The sequence below is a fragment of the Gadus morhua genome, chromosome 16 (assembly GCF_902167405.1).
Source record: "Gadus morhua chromosome 16, gadMor3.0, whole genome shotgun sequence".
Classification (NCBI taxonomy): Eukaryota; Metazoa; Chordata; class Actinopteri; order Gadiformes; family Gadidae; genus Gadus; species Gadus morhua.
Window position 1 is genome coordinate 30,556,846 of NC_044063.1, and position 5,923 is coordinate 30,562,768.

Sequence of the window (5,923 nt, forward strand, 5' to 3'; positions counted from 1 at the left end):
AAACACGCCCCTTTTCCTCGGACGGCGAACTCGCCATCTCGGTTGAACACAGTGGTGACCGAGCAAAATTCCGAGACAGAATTCAAGATGGCTGCGCCCAGTGTGACTTGAAGCATGAACTGTTTTCATTGTGCTTGGACCGCTTTGGTGGTTTAAATGGCAATTCCAATCACTCGTATTACTGCAATACCTTACTGCGTCCGTATCTCTGCCTATGGCCTATGGCCTACCTATTTTGGAGCGCCTGGTACTCTGCCAATGCTACCGCGACAACAGCTTTCCGGGTGGCGTCCATGTTTTCCTCCAACGACTGAGCGAAATAATAAAACGCTTGAAGTGTGGGCGTGGCGTCAGATCCGAGATCCCCGCTCGGGGAACATAGGATCCTTTTGTTAAAAAAAGGTCCTATGTTCCCCGTTTTTCCCAAAAAGTGTCCTATGTTCCCCTGTAGCCATACATACTGGGGAGCATAGGACCCTTTTTGGGAAAAGCGGGGAACATAGGACCCTTTTCTGGGAAAAGGGTCCTATGTTCCCCGCAATCTATCAATCTTCAAAAATATTTAAACTTTGACGTGACATTCGCGTGATGAGAGCCAATTGGCGTTCAACAGCGTGGCCCCTGAGTGACATGTGTAACGTAACAGCCAATCAGCGTTCAACCGGCCAACTCAGTGCAGTCCGGGGTGAACTGCAGCATTGAGGAGAAAGTGATTGTTGCCGTTTGCGACCCCCGGAGCTCTTTATATAATAGTATATAATGTAATATAATTGTATAGTAATATCACAGCCAAAAGCTCTGTGCGCCTCCGGATGGCCGTAGCGCGGGGAGCTCTCATAGGGATTGGGCTTCTCGGGGTTTGTTTACCGGCGTTTGAATAGACTGCGTCAGGTTCTCCGACGTCTCTCCCTCTTCCACAAAAGGTAAAGACAAGCAATGGTAGTTATCTCGGCCGGAATTTGGCAGTAATGGTGGAAAAAGTAACAGAGCGGGGAACATAGAACCCTTTTTTTTAAAAAGGGTCCTATGTTCCCCGGTCACATACATATCGGGGAACATAGGACCCTTTTTGGGAAAAGCGGGGAACATAGGACCCTTTTTTTTAAAAAAGGGTCCTATGTTCCCCAGTCTCATACAAAGAGGGGAACATAGGACCCGGGGAACATAGGACCCGGGGAACATAGACACGCTCCCCCTCCAGCTCTTGACTCACAGCCTTGTCTTTGCCACGTCCTGAACTAAAGTTTGTATTTTTGACTTTCTGTTTCCTCTGAGAAAGAGTGATCTTTTGTTCGTGGTCTTTTTGGTCAGCCTGTTTGCAGTGCCAGAGTTATTTTCCTTAGCCCTTTTCCTCCATTTGGAGCACTTTTTTGTTCCCTTTTTTGCCTTAGTGCAGCGTAGCCTAGTTTTAGGCCCCGTTCACACGAAGCCGATTTCATGGCGAAACCGCATAGGTCTTGTACGGTTCGGCCTTCCGTACACACGAAGCCGGCGAATCCGCTGACCGAAACCGCAAACTTCTGAAACCACCCTCGGAGGTGGTTTCAAATCTACCCGGTTTCGTTTTGGATTCGTGTGTACGCCTGAAACCGACTGAAACCGCAAACCATGACGTCATCGCCCCACCCCTCGACCTCCTAGCCAATTGCTCTTAAGCCCGCGGAGTCTCAGAAATCACATGCGAGCATGCGCATAAGGGCAGCCCTTATGCGCATGTTCGCCTCTTCTTCTTATTTAATTTCTTCTGGATTTCTGTACCAGAAGCAGCGCCCCTTATGGGCCTGGAATGTGCACTACAGCGTTTCTACAGATCTACCCGGTTTCGCTTGGCTTCGTCTTTACGGAGATACTTCGAAACCGGATAGATCGAAACCGTAACGGTTTCGCCCGTTTCGGCTTCGTGTGAACGGGGCCTTATAGACGCTTTTTTTTTCTCCTCCTTGTGAGCGATTTACTGTTGTACTTTTCCTCCCACCTTATTTGACAGATCAGAGTAGTTTAGTTTCTCGTTTTTCCACGCAAGTGTGATTTTTGTTTCTTGTGTTTTGTTAAGTTTTCCTCACCTGCCTTTTGAGGGTTTCAAAGTTCAAAGTTGATTGTAAGGGTCTATAGAACAATTTTGGTCAGAGGGCCAGACGGGCCGGTAAAAGAATTGATTGATGGCTCCAAACCCACCACCAACCCGTGATATAATATGGTAGCTGTTATTACTCTTAATCTGATTATCTGATTTGATCATACTAAGTATGCATTGATCCAGGATCAGGAGTACCGCCTGATTTCTGATATATCATATGACCAATGTAACCCATATTTTGTCCAGTATCACTTCAAAAATAGGCAAAAAAATCATAGGCCTGGGGATGTAAAGCAGGCGTTTCTATTTAATAATCAATCATAAACAGTTACACACACAGTCTAGATAATAACTCCGTTCCAGTTATTTCACACACTTACACTTGCACAGACGTGTATACCTCAGCGTTTCTTTCATGCACTTGCACCGATAGCTTGTAGACCTAATTGAACAAATGCATTTACAACTGCACTTCACATCTGGATTCAATACATCTTTGGCGAGGGGCAGCGCGGTCCAAATGAAAGCAGCTTGCCGTCCTCTTCCTTCCATCCATGATCAGTGGGGTTCGGAGCAGGGATCAGGGACCTGAATTAAAAATGCAATTAATTGATTAATAATGTATTAATTTATTAGAAATGTTCAAACAATATATTTACACAATACACAAATACAGATACATACCGTTGGGCTGTCGTCCAGATGCTTGCTTGGAAGCCACTCGTTTTGTAATGTTGATCCAAAATTATCACTCGTTAGGGGAATTCTCTCCACATCCCTAGTCTTCTGTGAGAATGGCCTCATTCGGAGAAGAATAACAATCTAATTTGAGTCATTGGAATACTGCCACCACCTTTTTCATCTGGTGATGTTTGGAATAGAGCGGAGACGATGATTGCAAATTCCTTTATGAAGAATGTAATTTTGTGCATCAACTTGCAGCAGGATTGCTCGGCCTTGAACTTAAAGGAAGATGTGCTCTCTGATCCAGCAAATGCATGGAATACAGCCAAGGATTTTGCATGTAGTCATGCCAAGGTTTGTGGCGATTGTGTTGAGGGATATCATTCTGGTTGTCTTTCCAACTTAAAGGAGATCCAGATTTCTGCAGTCACATTCACAGCCTTGATGTGATCAGTGTGACTCAGAAGGATTACAATCACAGCCGTGTCTCCAGTATACACCTAACCAAGTGATGATGTTCCGAGGGCAACGGAGGAGATGTACTAAGACACGAGTGTCAGGTGTCTCATGGAGTCTCATGGTTGCATTAACTCATTGGTGGACTGTTGCCAACAAGTTGGACTTGATCAGCTGATGAAGACATCCTAGTCATCTGGGAACTGTACATCTTATGGCACGGTGAACGAACCGCCTCCTCCAAAACAGGACACACGATTTCAAGGGAAAAAGCCAAAAAGGCACGTTTATTCCAAACATAACACATAAGGTCTCTTACTGAAAAACACAAAAGAACAAAAAACCTGGGAGGAGTCACATCACTCAAGAGGACCGGTCTTGAGAGAGCCCTGAATGAGTGGAGCAGCAAGCTATTTCTGCCCTGCTTCTCCAACTGCTTCTCAGGTGCTCCGCATCTCCTTAATAGGGGATTATCACGCTTCCTGGTTCCGGTGGCGGGATTTGTCTTCGTTGTGCATGAACACTTCCGGCGCACTTCCACCATGGCTGAAACAAAGGCGAGATGTCACTGCTCTCTGTTCCACTTTGTACATCTAACAAACAACACCAAACCTACTTAAGTTTTCATGGATTCCCGACTGAAATGAGTCTAAGGAAGAAGTGGATTCAAGCGGTTCGCCGGGATGAAGGGCCAAACTTTAAAATAAAACAAGTTAGCACGTTTGTTTGTAGCCGGCACTAGTGAATCAGACTACAAACGCTACAGCTAGCAACCAACCGGGGTCACACCAAGCGACTGAAAATCGGGTCTTTACCCTCCCGTTTCCAGTGGAACAACTGGGGACTGCCAAGAAGGGGGTCTGTTTATAAAAGAGCATCAACTCGCTTAGGCCATGACGTTCACCCATCCCTTCCTCTGGAGCAACCGCTGCCCTGTGAAAAAGAGCCGATGGAGGAGATCTCAGCTTCGGTGGTGATGACAGAACATGATTTCGGTTCTGCTCCTAAACCAGGTTTGTCAGTGTTTGTTAGTGTTCTGAAATATTGGCTTACTATTACCCCATACTGTTCTTAAACCACCTACCTGACAGGATGTACTACCTATGGTTTAATCACAGAATGGGCTATTAGTAGGTTATACCGAGGAGGTAGGTCAACTTTTCAGAACTCAGGCACAACATGTTTAGTCTTATTAATGTCCCAGCATTTGACAAGACCACAATGTGAAAAGCTTCATCACAAGTACAAATGTTGCATTTTATATCTTACTTAATTAATTGTAAAGGTGAATATTGAGCTATAAAAAGCAAAATTTAAAAGCAATATTGAACTACAAAAAGCAATTTCTTTAGAGGTCCAAACTGCTTCCAATATGCAAGTCACAGCCAAAATCTGGGTTAGATGTTTTAATTTCATCTCATACAGGTGCACTGGATGCTGCTGCTGTAAACATACAGCAATTGGAAGAAACAGTCAAGGCGCTGATGAGAGCTGTCACAGCTGAAAGTGGTTCAAGTGCATTTTCACAGATTCTGTGTCTCAGACGCGGACATCCTTTTTTACACCAGATTCACGTCAAGAGATGTTTTTTGTGACTTCTGGGAGGTTATTCAACCATCTGCCTCCAAGTTGGTTTATTGGTCGAAAGCTCAGAAAAAGAAACAAACATTTGAACCCATTTCTCCCAGTCCAACGTGTAGACTGCAACTGGTTGAGTTTTTTCTCTTCTGCTGCCGGGTTGCTGCAGGCCTGCAAGGGAAGGTGCTGGCTGACATGTTTCAGGTCAGTGTGTCCACTGTCTCCCATGTTGTTATACCGTGGGCCAACTACCGTTACCTGCTCCTTGGCTCCCTCCCCATCTGGATGAGTAAACTGCAAGTCAAGAACACCATGCCAAGATAATTTGTGCAGTGCAGTCCAGATGTTCGGGTAATCATCGACTGCACCGAGGTGCAGTCGATGATTACCCGAACATCATCTTACAAGAACACAACAACCTTTAAGGCCTTGATTGGGATTGCCCCTTGTAGTGCTGTGACTTTTGTGTCATGTCTCTTCACCGGCTCCATCTCCGACCCAGAGCTGACTGAACGAAGTGGACTGCTGGATTTACTGGAGCCAGGAGATGGCTGCATGGCAGACAAGGGTTTCACCATCGAGAAGCCACTAGCTGATCGTGGGGCAACGCTGATTATACCACCCTTCAAGATGACAGGTAGGCATGAAAGGAATGAACATTTCAAATTAAAACTTTGACCCAAATGTGACCATTAAGATATGCTGACAAATGTTTAAGATGGACTGAAGCACTCACAATAATATTACTAATTAATTTATCTCTAACCACTGCGCAGTTCACTGAAGAGGATGCTCTGAAAACACAAGCAATCGCTCGACTTCGAATCCTCGTAGAAAGAGCAATAGGCAGAGTCAAGGAATACCGCATCTGGGAACGCACTGTCCTTTCACCTTGTCTGCGACAGTCAATCAGCTGTGGACCGTCTGCTGTGTGATGACCAACTTCCAGGGACCACTTGATTTAAAAGGCTACATCCCTGTTGAATAGTGTTTCTACTCAAACATGTACCTATAAATATAATATATATTAAAACGAGAGGCACTGAACATTTGGAGTGGTCCCTTCATTTTTTCCGGAGCTGTAATTTTGTACACTGAAAACATTGTATATATTGAATGACATGTAAT

At 45.0% G+C, this 5,923-nt stretch overlaps 1 long non-coding RNA gene across 4 annotated transcripts; it reads left to right on the forward strand.

Moving 5' to 3' along the window:
• Nucleotides 1–3,817: 3,817 nt before the first annotated feature.
• Nucleotides 3,818–5,652, forward strand: LOC115528871 (uncharacterized). 4 transcript variants are annotated; one of them, XR_003973392.1, is made up of 4 exons: nucleotides 3,818–4,230; nucleotides 4,643–4,999; nucleotides 5,298–5,432; nucleotides 5,572–5,652. It is a non-coding gene; the product is annotated as an uncharacterized LOC115528871 (long non-coding RNA). The 4 variants fall into 4 exon arrangements; XR_003973393.1 differs by lacking the exon at nucleotides 4,643–4,999 and having other exon boundaries at nucleotides 4,013–4,230; XR_003973394.1 differs by lacking the exons at nucleotides 3,818–4,230; nucleotides 4,643–4,999 and adding an exon at nucleotides 5,128–5,146.
• The last annotated feature ends 271 nt before the right edge of the window (nucleotides 5,653–5,923 follow it).